At 43.5% G+C, this 12,985-nt stretch overlaps 1 protein-coding gene across 10 annotated transcripts in view; it reads right to left on the reverse strand.

The window, feature by feature from the left end:
- Positions 1-12,985, reverse strand: part of EXT1 (exostosin glycosyltransferase 1) — a 314,140-nt gene that overhangs the window by 60,872 nt on the left and 240,283 nt on the right. Inside the window, exon 3 of one of the 10 annotated variants that reach the window (XM_086336352.1) lies at positions 9,915-10,073. The exons of the other annotated variants lie outside the window; for them this stretch is intronic. The gene's annotated coding sequence lies outside the window, so the exon portion shown is untranslated. The remainder of the gene's footprint in view (positions 1-9,914; positions 10,074-12,985) is intronic. 10 annotated transcript variants of the gene reach the window in all.

Raw genomic sequence — 12,985 nt, forward strand, 5'->3', positions numbered from 1 at the left:
TAAATCAGAGGGAAAAGTTGGAGGAAATATAAATATATGTAGATACATTTAAATATCACAAAATGAATTTCCATTCTTTAAATCATAGTCTCTCCTGGAGTAAGAAAGCTGATTTAAGAGACCAAGGAAAAGCTCTTGGTGAAAAACAGAAACCATATTTATAAAATATATATTTATAAAATAGTACCTTCACATGTGTGTTGTTGTTGTTTAATCTCTATGTCCAACTCTTCGTGACCCCATGGGCTGACTGTAGCTCGCCAGGCTCCCCTGGCCATGGGATTTCTCAGGCAAGAATCCTGGAGTGGGTTGCCATTTCCTCCTCCAGGGGATCTTCCCGATCCAGGGATCAAACCCGAGTCTCCTGCATTGGCAGGCAGATTCTTTACCAGTGAGCCACCAAGGAACTTTCACATGTAGAAATAACAGTAATGATAATGCTATAACAATAGCTACAACTTTTAGCACACTCCTATGCTATTAACCTTAGATTGTGACCCTGAGATGGTGATATTGTACGTAAAGTATTTAGCTCAGTGCATAGCATGCTGCTGCTGCTGCTAAGTTGCTTCAGTCGTGTCCGACTCTGTCCGACCCCATAGACGGTAGCTCGCCAGGCTCCCCCGTCCCTGGGATGAGATCTTTCAAAGCATGCAAACTGAAAACATTGCAGTGCACCCTGGAAAGACCCTGATGCTGGGAAAGATTGAGAGCAGGAGGAAAAGAGGATGACAGAGGATAAGATGGTCGAATGACATCATCAACTCAATGGACATTAGTTTGAGCAAGCTCTGGGAGATGGAGGACAGGGAGGTCTGGTGTGCTGCAGTCCATGGGGTCACAAAGAGCTGGACATGACTGAGTGATTGAAAAACAACAACAATTCAAAGAAAGCACCACTAAACCCTAACATATAGAACTGACAGGTATGCAGACATTTACATGGCTGACTTCTTGTCATGTAAATTGCAGATAAGTTGCATTCCAGGTAAGTTAATGCATTCATAGTCTGTCTTTCATTTCTGTTCTGATAGGGTGCTGAAGACATGTGCTCAGTTTTCCAAAATCATCATGAATGGAGAAAAACCAAATTAAGCTGCAGGTCCATCGAGTTCACTTGTCACTGTGAAATCCTCTGGTTGTAAATAACTCAGTGATCAAATATACAGGCAAAAAAACCAGCTACTTGTTCAAAGCCTTCCCTTTGGGAAGCTGAGTGGAGATTCTGTGGAGTAACAGTGAGGAAGAATATATTGTGTGTGTGTGTGTGTTTGTGTGTGTGTGAGTGAGTCACTCAGTCATGTCCTACTCTTTGCAGCCCCATGGGCTATAGCCAACCAGGATCCTCTGTCCATGGGATTTCCCAGGCAAGAATACTGGAGTGGTTGCCATGCTCTCCTCTAGTGGATCTTCCTGACCCAAGGATCAAACGCAGGTCTCCTGCATTGCAAGTAGATTCTTTACCACCTGAGCCACCAGGGAAGCCCAAAGAATATGTTAGTAGCTACTTAATTTTTTTTAAGGGGAAAAAAAAAAAACCCTATAACTGAGAGTGACTGACCTTAAAACTTAAGCTGAAGTAAGATGGTTTCATCTTGTACTTGCTACCTCTGATATTGAAATTTGGAGGGTGTGGTGTAAGCTAAGATGCTTTTGGATGGCAATGCTAGATGAATCCTTGTAAAGCAGCACACGTTACAGCTATAGTCGCCTGAGTTCATGTTCAGACATCTGCATCCTCAAGACAACAGCAGTGAAAGAGCATCAGGATGAAAGAAGTGCTACCCACTTAACCCTCAGCCCAGACCTGCTGCGCACCCTGTGCTAAACCTACTTACAAGCTAATTCATAATTTACACAAGGTATCCAGGCATGGAGGCTAAGACATAAATAATTTAGTGACAAAGGGACCATTTGTCATTTTAAAATAATTATGTTTCTTTAAGCAAACTGACAAATTCCATCTTCCCCAATTTACTTATTGAGTCTTACAGGCAATTTAAGTCCCAAGGTGTGTGTATGTGTGTGACAGAGAGAGAGAGAAAAATAAAAACACAAGGAGACTCTATTTTCTCCCCTAAAACTTTTATCTTAAGAACCCACGATCCCTACGGGAAGACTGAAAAATGGGTGTGATGCTCACATCTTCAGATGACTTGCAGAGAAGGGATTCTCTAAATGCTGCAAATCTGGTCAACATAATGTTCACAGGGAACGACTCAACAGTGAACACTGATGTTAAACTATAGATTTTAACCTGTGGGCACAAGTGTGAACCCTTCACCTCAAACTTGCAAACTCCACACAAGAGAATATGGTCAATCCTGATGCAATGTAGACACTGGAAAGGTAAAAAGCATGCTCTGCAAGCAAACCATGCTTTACTGTTAATTCGCTTGCTGGCAGGATAACAACATGTGATAGAAACCCCAGTCTCGGCTGCTTTTAATGAGACTGGATGCCCAGTATTAACTGCACAGGGGATCACAGACCATTAAGGATGCAGTCACCCGATTCGACCAGTAGATGGGGCACATCCACATGGCAAGTCTTCCCACTGAACTCTGCTGATCAGAAAGAGTAGGTTCTGCTTCCTCCTCCTTCGCTCCCAACCAGATGGTCAAAATGATTCCAAAGGGGGAAAAGGAGGACATATCTTATCTCTGAAAGAGGACTTTGATTACTTCCCTGACTTGTCTTTCAATTCTATTACAATATAAACAAAAGAGGTAGAGGCCAGTGAGATGGCTGGTAGCGGGACAGGAATCTGAGTTGACCAGCTCAGAAGGAATGGGTTGCCCATGCCACCTTGAATGTAATCTAGAAAAGACCATCATTTGGTCAGTCACTTGCTGAGGAGCAACATTTAGTGAGTGCCTTCTATGGGCTGGCACGGCACTGGGCCGGCTGTTGGACCTACAAGGGGAACTCACTCAAAAATGAGATGTGCTCCATGCACGTCATCATCTACAGTGCAATACAAACCCTGGAGAAATGCAAATAGTCCTTTGTAGCTGTAAGCTCTAATGGGGCTAAAGAACAGAGGGCAATAGAGTGACTCTGGGTAGAAGGTCAATACTGAGTCAAGACCGGGGGGTCAAGGAAGCCCTCTCTGAAGAAGCAACATTGACATGGCATAACAGCTGAAGACAATGAAGCTTCCTAGAGTGGTTGTGGGAAGAACCATTCTGGAAGGGGGATGAATTTGTGCAGAGCTCCAACTTGGAACATTCTTGACACTCTCAAAGATCAAGGGAAAGCAAGCTAGTCTGGGTGGGGTGGTAGTGGTGGAGAGGGAAGTGATGGTAGAGGAAGGAAGGTAAATGACATAACTAAAGCCATTTTCCCGACAGAGCAGTGGGTAGCCCTGGGTGTGATCATACTTATCTACTCCACAGAAAACACAGAAACACACACACACACACACACATAATTATATAGTGCTTAATTTCCCAGGTGCTATTTTGAATCTCTTACATATATAAACTCCATTTACATCTCAAAATAATTCTAAAAAGTAAGCACTATTACTAACATCCAGCTGTAGGGATGAGAATGTAAAAGCACAGAGAGGTTAAGTGACTGACCCACAGTCACACAGCTACTTTTGTGCCAGAGCCTAGACTGGAACTAGAATTACCTGACTCCAAAGTGTATACTCTTCGCTTCTATATGCTCACAATCCTTAGGAGATCATTTTACTGGGCCAGTTCTGTGTGACTGTGTACATTTTGATATGAGTACGATGGGCTTCCCAGGTGGCACTAGTGGTAAAGAACTCGCCTACCGATGAGGGAGATGTGAGAACCCCCAGTTCCATCCCTGGGTCAGGAAGTTCCCCTGGAGGAGAAAACGGCAACTGACTCCAGTATCTTGCCTGGAGAATCCCATGGACAGAGAAGCCTGGCGGGCTACAGTCCACAGGGTCGCAAAGAATCGGACATGACGGAAGCAACTTAGCATGAGATAGCTCAGTTGGTAAAGAATTCGCCTGCAAAGCAGGAGACCCCGTTTTGATTCCTGGGCTGCGAAGATCTGCCTGGAGAAAGGATAGGCTACTCATTCCAGTATTCTTAGGCTTCCCTTGTGGCTCAGCTGGTAAAGAATCCGCCTGCTATGTGGGAGACCTGGGTTTGATCCCTGGGTTGGGAAGATCCCCTGGAGAACGGAAAAGCTACCCACTTCAGTATTCTGGCCTGGAGAATTCCATGGACTGTATAGTCCATGCGGTCACAAAGACTCACACAAGACTGAGCAACTTTCACTTTCATGGTAAGATTGGGCTTTTTTTTCCCCCCCTTGTACTTTTTTTAATTTAATTTTATTTTTTTTTTTGGTTTTGATGGAAGGGAGGACTAATGTGGCCCAAATTAAAAAAAAAAAAAAAGAAATCTACAATTTGGCAATGGATATAGGGCCAGACAGACTTATCATATCCTGATAATCAAGCACAATTGTGTTCCCCAACTCCTGCCAGATGCCAGCTTCCTCTCGAGTCTGGGTTCTGTACACAGACTCCCCAAAGGGCTGTAAATCAGCGGTACTAGATATTTCCACAAAGTTTCCAACAGATGTTCACCCAGTGCTTATTCACCCAGGCTCCAGATGGCTCCAGATCCTGGCTCCTTCCTCCCGCAGACCCTCAAATCACACTCCAGACATGTCACTAATGGAGGCTGAGGAAGAAGGATGAAAGAAGTGGATCTAGTGGAGTTCTTTAAGAAGCCCCCCAGACTGGTGGTATTTCACTTATGCACAGAAGGAGCCATGGCCCGAATCAGCATAAATCCCTGCCAGCTTTTACTACCTGGATACAGTTTCCAAAAGATGAAGTAGTCATACATGTGGTGGAAGAAGTTTCTGCTGCCGGTCAGTCTCCATCTGCAACAATTTATTCCAACGTCTTCCACAAGCAACTGGTCATAGAGAATTTTACTACACTGACATCATAGCAAGGTGATTCCATACCTATCTGTCCTCTCAAAAGGGAGAGAAGTTAATGCTGAAAAATGTGTTCCACCAACATTTAAAAAAAAAAAAAATCCTTAAGAATATATCTCAAACCTACAACAAAAACATAAAGATCAGGGAAAATTTTTTAAAACTCCATTCTTTCTCAGTCCAAGGAACAAGTTTACAGGTTTTTCTCTCTCTCCCCAATTAAAAGTATCCTTGACTTTATCTAGCAACTGATGCACATGGATAATAAGAAAATCCAGAGGACAGCACTGGATTGCCATGGCTTGCAGGTTTTCTTTAAGGCAGTCTGGAGAGATTCCCTACTTCCCTCTCACTTCTCCAGAAAGACAAGGACTTTTCAAAAGAGTAGAAGCTGAGCTGAGGTTTCTTTTCTAGTTTTCTTGCCTCTGGCAGTCATTACTCTTCTGCATAAAAGAGGAATTATTGTGATGGAAGCCCAAATGAATGTCTGTGAGCCAGGATGATAGCCTTCCATATGCTGGCCCACCCCATGCCAACCTTTGTGGATTCTGTTGGGATCCCTTGTAAATTTCACTTTCTGTTTATGCGGCTTTTCATGGAGGCTCAGATCAAACCTCCCTCTATCCTTGAGCAATGGTAAAGAGGAGCCTATCAGATCATTTGCCTTTCAGGGGGTGTGTAAGCTTTGTCATTAGGGAGTAAGAAAACTATTTAGTGGGCTTACTCAGAAATGACTACCTTTTGTCTTTTCTTTATGAAAACTTTCTCTGTTTCTTTCATCTCTCTTGGACCTTAAGAGAAAAGAGTATTTCATACCCATTGTTCCCTATCTACCACATTCTACAGACAGAGATAATTAAAGGTAAGATTATTTATTTCTGACTGTCAAAACTCAGCAAGGCTTATGTGGAGCAGGGATTCAAAATTCATCCTATCTCAAGATGACTGCACTAATGGTATAAATCGTGTAAATAACCAGGTGTCTGTACACACCGAATGCCTAGAAATGCATCTGGGTTGACAAATGTTTACAGTGAGTTATATTGCTTTAATTTACCCTCAGATGGAGGGAGAAGGGGGTGGGCCATATCACATTAATAAAGGAAGGGGGTGTTATAGCATTGCATTACATGGAAGTTTCCCTTCCTTAGGTTAAACCTAAATGCACCAAAAGTCCTTTAAAACTGAAAAACTAACAACATGTTATTGAATTATAAACTATGATTTTCAGCAGAGCCCCTAGGACAAAGATGGCTGATTAAAAAACTGGAGCCCAGAGAGGTTAGATGATTATTCAAGGTCACACAGCTGGTGAAGATCACCGGACTCAATCCAGCTCCAGAGCTCAAAATTAACTGCTCCCAAGTACCACTGCTCGCCCAGCTAGTCGGCAGAACAGAACACTCACCAAACAGAGGGAATGCTGTCAATCTTACCGCCCCTTGGAAAACGTCCAGAGAATCAACTGAGCCCAGAAACGGTTCAGCGCTTGCTTGGGAAAGCCAACGTTCAGGTGTAAAGGGTAATTATTTATTCAAAAACCAGCTATCGATCAAAGTTACAAACCTACATTTTTATCCTTTTGGGGGGTATTTCTCAATAGTACATGATTAGCCATTCTTGGAAATGATTCTGTGGGCTGCTAGAAGTTTTTGTGGGTTGGTAGATCTTTCTGAAACTATTTCTAGGCTGCATGAATCTTTGTCTGGGAATTTGCCTCCCTGGCCTTCCAAAACATGAAGTGCATTTTTGCTTTGTTCACAGATATTTTTCTTTTTTTCTTACTACCCTCTGCAAGTCTGAAAATACAAATGACCCTGAAAAGGTCCCGAGGGCATTTGGTTTTCTTTCCTTACCTCGAATTGACTCCTTCTTTTAAAAAGAAAGCTTAGGGAAATTTATAGCCCAGAAAGATGAGTGGAAAAAATGATGTTATTTCAATGCAAAATTATTCCAGGACTCTGTGTGTGTGTGTGTGTGTGTGTGTGTGTGTGTGTCTAGTGGGTGGTGTGGCAGGGGAGAGGAGGAGGAGGAGAGTTGAAACAGAAGGTGGGTTGAGGGAAATGCCCATCTCCACGGGCAATTCAATTTGGCAGCTCCATGGAGACAAACCAATTAGTATGGATTGTCAAGGTGTTTTGTATGAATTGGCTACCTGCCCATTATGAATTGGAATGGGATTAACTAGCTCATTCCAAACACTCCACCAAACAGCAAATGGTCATATGATAATGATTTTCAGTCACTAACACCCTGGCTGGATTGGAGACTTACATTTAACAATCTAAGAGACTCATTTCTTCAAGCCTACGCACTTCTCCTAAGCACATCTTTTTATTTCCCCTTCCTAGTTTTTATGTTTTAAAAAGCCTCCCTGCTAACTGGGAGGCTGTACATTCTTCTACACATGAACATACGTATTAACCAACCAACCCCGTAATAACTGATTCATATGCTCTACCATTTAAATGTGCCGGTCCTCTACTCACAGTTTTCAAAGCCCCATGGTGAAACACATGACCACCCACTTGGCAAGTTAATTCCACGGGAGGTTCTAGAACCATCCCACCTCTGAGAGAGAAGCCCTGAGAAGCTTGGGTTCAAGAATCAGGGATTCAGCCCATGACCAAAGTCATTAGCTCTTTTAATTATTTGTCTCAACTTCTTATAGTTGGACTTTCCCCTTGTTTCAGACACTAAGTCCAAACTCTATCTTCCAGGCCCAGAAACTTGGCTCTAAGGACCACCATTAGCCAACAGCATGCCTGCCCACACTCTTCTCCAGACAAATAGGGCCCTAGGCTAGGGCGAACAACTTCATGGAGGACAGCCCAAGGTGGATTGCAACCCAAACACATGTGACATTCCTGTGCGTTCCCACACTGTGTGACTGCCACATCCTTCTCAACATCCACTTCTCTCGGGAGCTCCCCAGTCCCTTTGGCGTGGATGGGAGTGACCCCTACTCCCAGCCTTAGGGGCAGCATGTGATGCAAGTGTAAGCCATCAGTACGTTCCCCAGGCCACGTTTTTTGGTTTTTTGTTTTTGTTTGTTTGTTTGTTTGTTTGTTTTAGATAAGGCCTGGGACTTCCCTGGTGGCTCAGATGGTAACGAATCTGCCTGCAATGCAGGAGACCCGGCTTCAGCCCCTGGGTCAGGATGATTCCCTGAAGATGGGGATTACAACCCACTTCAGTATTCTTGTCGAGAGAATTCTAAGGACAGAGGAACCTGGTGGGCTACAGTCCAGGGGTCACAAAGAATCTGACATGACTGAGCAACTAATATTTTCACTTTCACTTTGGGAGCCATTTAAGCCAATATGGCTGCTTCCTCGGGTCAGGTGCTTGTAATCAGTATTGACCGTCTATGCAATCCAGGGAGGAAGAAACCATATAGTCCCTTTCATGTGTTCTCACTACCAGCTGATATGTTACAATAAAAACATGTTTTCAGGACAAATTCTAGTCCTGCCAAAATCCTAGCCCAAGAAGCACGGCCCAATACCAGTGTCAGACTACACTAAAGCTCCGTGGACAGGTTAGCTCCCAGGCTTCCTCCACTCAGCTGTCCTGGGGCCCTCGGGATGTCCTGAGTGACAAGTGCCTGCCAGAAACCTCACTCCATGCACAACTCTGTGTGCATGCTGCCTGGCTGGCTGGACTTCCTGTCGGCACCTGCAGGCCCCCACCTAGCATCCGATCCCCTCCAGTGGGGAAGGCATCTCTCCAGGCCCAGATCCTCCCATCAGCTCCATGAACCCTGATTAACCTGTCTGAGCCTGCTTCCACATCCAATGGGAAGAACTTTAGGAAAGGAAGGCAACCTGCCAATCTGTAGTATCTGTACAGAAATGCCAACCTGTGAAGAGCTGGCTCTTGCCCATAAACAGCAGTCTGTCTCTGCGATCCAGAGGACTGGAAGGATGAACTGTATGCTCATCTCTTGAGTCAGGGTTGGCTAAAGGACCATTCAGGTTCTAGAGCAGAGGGTCTCAAGTGTATGACGAAGTCAATTACCGAAAATGATCGGAATCCTCCAAAACATCTACCTCCCCCTCAAAAACCGTGCCTGGAAATCAAAATCAAACAAACCTAGTACATTTCTTCCCACCCCTCCCTGGAAATATGGGCTCTTACTGAAGAACAGCGTAGCAAGAACAAAGTCCATTTTAAAAATAACATTTCATTTTATGGTATCTCTATTTCAATGTTGAATATAAATACCGGTATATAGGTTTCTGATTTTAAAATAATCCTATTTGATTAAAATATATTTTAATGGATTCCATTTGCAAAAGGAAGGTATAGTTTAAATTACTTTGTCATAAAGATTCATTTTCCCTCACACTAAATATATTTCTCCTTGAAATATGGTTGTGATAGGTGAATAGTACTTTTAATAACATCGTTCTGAAAAAAAAAATCAAATCAAATATAATAATCCTTTAGACTATGAACTAATTTTTTAAGATTTAGGGGAAAAACCAATTTACCATGGAACATAACGCAAGGAAATCATATGAGGTGACACTGTCACCCCTATTACAAGAAGAATTGGCCCCCAAGCTGGAAACAGTACTGATTTCAAAAAAAAACATCATACTTCTTTTTTAAGGCTTTGTCTCTTACTTTTAAAAAAAAAAGTCAGGTTTAGAAAACAAAAAACTTGGTTTAAAGAGGATGCACTATTCATCAGTTATTTCTGTGATGGTTCACTTTTCTAAACATGTAAGCAAAACTAAAAGTGAAGAAATTTGTTGTGATAATTCAATATACCCCTCAAATCTCAGGGTGAAATGAGATGCACGGTCATTAAAATTCCATCTTGGAGAATTCCCTGGCAGTCCAGTGGTTAAGACTCGGAGGTTTCACTGCCGAGGGCCTGGGTTTAATCTCTGGTTGGAGAACTAAGATCCCAAAAGCTATGTGGCATGCCTCCCTGCCTCCCCCCCTCACCCAAAAAAACCCACCTTGGATCCCCAATCTTCCCTTCTGATTCTCCAGGTGTGGCTCTTCTATTTGAACATTTGCTTCATCAGTGCATCTACTCAGATTCAACATTTGCTGTCACTCTGTTCTTTGCTGGGGACTCTTTGAGATATAGGTGACACAAAGGTGTCCTCTGGGAGCTGAAAATCATTGTAACAAGTGGACATCAAAGAGAGAAAGGAAGAAGGTGCCTGATGTTGATATTTCTGTCCTGCTTACACCATTTGTTTCCAAATTTTATAGCACCTTGCCCAACAGTCCACAAGCTCCCAAAGAGTAGTTCTGCCAATAGTGAGTTCATAGCTATGGACACATGACTCGTCCATAACCATCTTTAACTGGACCTTTTTATCCTCCTGTCATGCAAGTTGCTCCAGAGTGGGCTGCCTTTTCCCACTGCAAGTACTAGAAGAGACACAATCCCATTTCACCATTGCACAAAGCAGCAGGCAGTCACTGAAAGCAGGGACCGGGTCATTCTCTTTTGTCTCCAGCATCCATCTTAGGACCCAGTGGGCCCACTACACAAGCTTCATTTATTTAAAAAAAAAAAAGTAAAAAAGGAACAAAATGGAATCTACTTGAATGATCCAATTTAAAAAGTCAAACTAGTATTAATGTTAGGCAGTATTAAAGGTACTGCCAACTGAGTTTCCATTCTCCTAAAGGGTAAAGCAACAGAGTGAAAAAGAGAAACAGACAACTAAATACTGGTTGCTTTCAAACTTTAAGGCCGGAGCTCAAGTTCTGGCTTTTTTATGGGGTATTTTCACAGGCACTGCATGTGTCTTACAGAAGTATTTAAAGTATTCCCTAGCTTGTCTTCCTGTAGTTACCACTGGATCCCCATATGGTTTCCTGACATAATCAAGAAAGCATCAACTCCAATAGTGCTTTATTTTACAGTACAGTTATTTGCAGAGAAGGGACCCTTCTGAGCATGTCCCTATAACAATTAACTCCCAGGCAGGAACGCAGTTCTACTGCTTTCTGTGTAAATGCACATAATGAAATGCTCTGGCACCGAGGAGATGATCGAGCAATAGGAGAGTTCTTCCTTCAGAAAGCTGGATAAGAAGCCCTCATCCTGGCTCTATGAGGGGCTTCTGCACACATCTGTTTTAGCTCAGTCCCCCAGAGATATCTAAAATCTAATTAACCAATTAATTTGCAAATATATTCTAATTTATTCGAGGGAGATTTTCTTGGGTGTTAAATTATCTGACAGTGAACCATATGCAGTACACAAGAGCAGGACCTCACTGAAATACCACAGTTTACCCCAATGCAGGAATGACTATGCATACTCAGTCTGGTCCAGACAAATTTCTAACCTTTAATGAGAAAATGAGTTGGCATTGCCTCCATACTGACCAGAGCCTCCCAGGTGGCTCAACTGTACAGAATCCAGCCGCCAATGCAGGAGATGCAAGAGATACAGATTGGTCCCTGTCAGAAAGATCCTTTGGAGAAGAGAATGGCAACCCATTCCAGTATTCTTGCCTGGAAAATCCCATGGATAGAGGAGCCTGGCATGCTACAGTCCACGGGGTGGCAAAGAATCGGACACAAGTAAACAACTGAGCACACAAACAGGCTGTCCTGATTAGGTTGTATACACTTTGGTGAAACACTGTTAAATGCAATTATGAGAGCAGAGGGTGTCCTTCCACCATCTCCCCTAGGCTAGGGCTGGGATGGGCGTGGTTGCCTGGGGCTGAGAAATTGGGGAATATGGATAATAGTGAAAGCAAAAGTCACTCAGTCGTGTCCGACTCTTTGCGACCCCGGGGACTATACAGTCCGTGGAATTTCCCATGCCAGAATACTGGAGTGGGTACTTTCCCTTCTCCAGGGGATCTTCCCAACACAGGGATCGAACCCAGGTCTCCCTCATTGCAGGTGGATTCTTTACCAGCTGAGCCACAAGGGAAGCCCAAGAATACTGGAGTGGGTAGCCTATCCCTTCTCCAGCGGATCCTCCAGACCCATGAATCAAACCAGGGTCTTCTGTATTGCAGGCAGATTCTTTACCAACTGAGCCATCCCAATATGGATAATGTGTTTATCTTAATCTGTTTTCCTGATTTAGTGGGAGAAAGGAGGTTTAAGTTATAGGAAACATAGCCACTGTCATACTGGGAAATACTTAGTTCAGTTCAGTCGCTCAGTCGTGTCTGACTCTTTGCAACCCCATGAACTGCAGCACGTCAGGCCTCCCTGTCCATCACCAACTCCCGGAGTTCACACAAACTCATGTCCATCAAGTCGGTGATGCCATCCAGCCATCTCATCCTCTGTCGTCCCCTTCTCTTCCTGCCCCCAATCCCTCCAAGCATCAGAGTCTTTTCCAATGAGTCAACTCTTCACATCAGGTGGCCACAGTATTGGAGTTTCAGCTTTAGCATCAGTCCTTCCAAAGAACACCCAGGACTGATCTCCTTCAGAATGGACTGGTTGGATCTCCTTGCAGTCCAAGGGACTCTCAAGAGTCTTCCCCAACCCCATAGTTAAAAAGCATCAATTCTTCGGCTCTCAGCTTTCTTCACAGTCCAACTCTCACATCCATACATGACCAATGGAAAAACCATAGCCTTGACTAAACGGACCTTTGTTGGCAAAGTAATGTCTCTGCTTTTCAATATGCTATCTAGGTTGGTCATAACCTTCCTTCCAAGGAGTAAGCGTCTTTTAATTTCATGGCTACAATCACCATCTACAGTAATTTTGGAGCCCAAAAAAATACAGTCTGACACTGTTTCCATTGTTTTCCCATCTATTTCCTGTGAAGTGATGGGGCCAGATGCCATGATCTTCGTTTTCTGAATGTTGAGCTTTAAACCAACTTTTTCACTCTCCTCTTTCACTTTCATCAAGAGTCTTTTTAGTTCCTCTTCACTTTCTTGCCATAAGGATTCAGTTCAGTTCAGTTCAGTTGCTTAGTCATGTCTGACTCTTTGTGACCCCATGAATCGCAGCACACCAGGCCTCCCTCCCTGTCCATCCCCAACTCCCAGAGTTCACTCAGACTCACATCCATCGAGTCAGTGAT

This window comes from Bos grunniens, chromosome 14, assembly GCF_055505025.1.
Source record: "Bos grunniens cultivar Pamir isolate PY7600 chromosome 14, Bosgru_T2T1.0, whole genome shotgun sequence".
Classification (NCBI taxonomy): domain Eukaryota; kingdom Metazoa; phylum Chordata; class Mammalia; order Artiodactyla; family Bovidae; genus Bos; species Bos grunniens.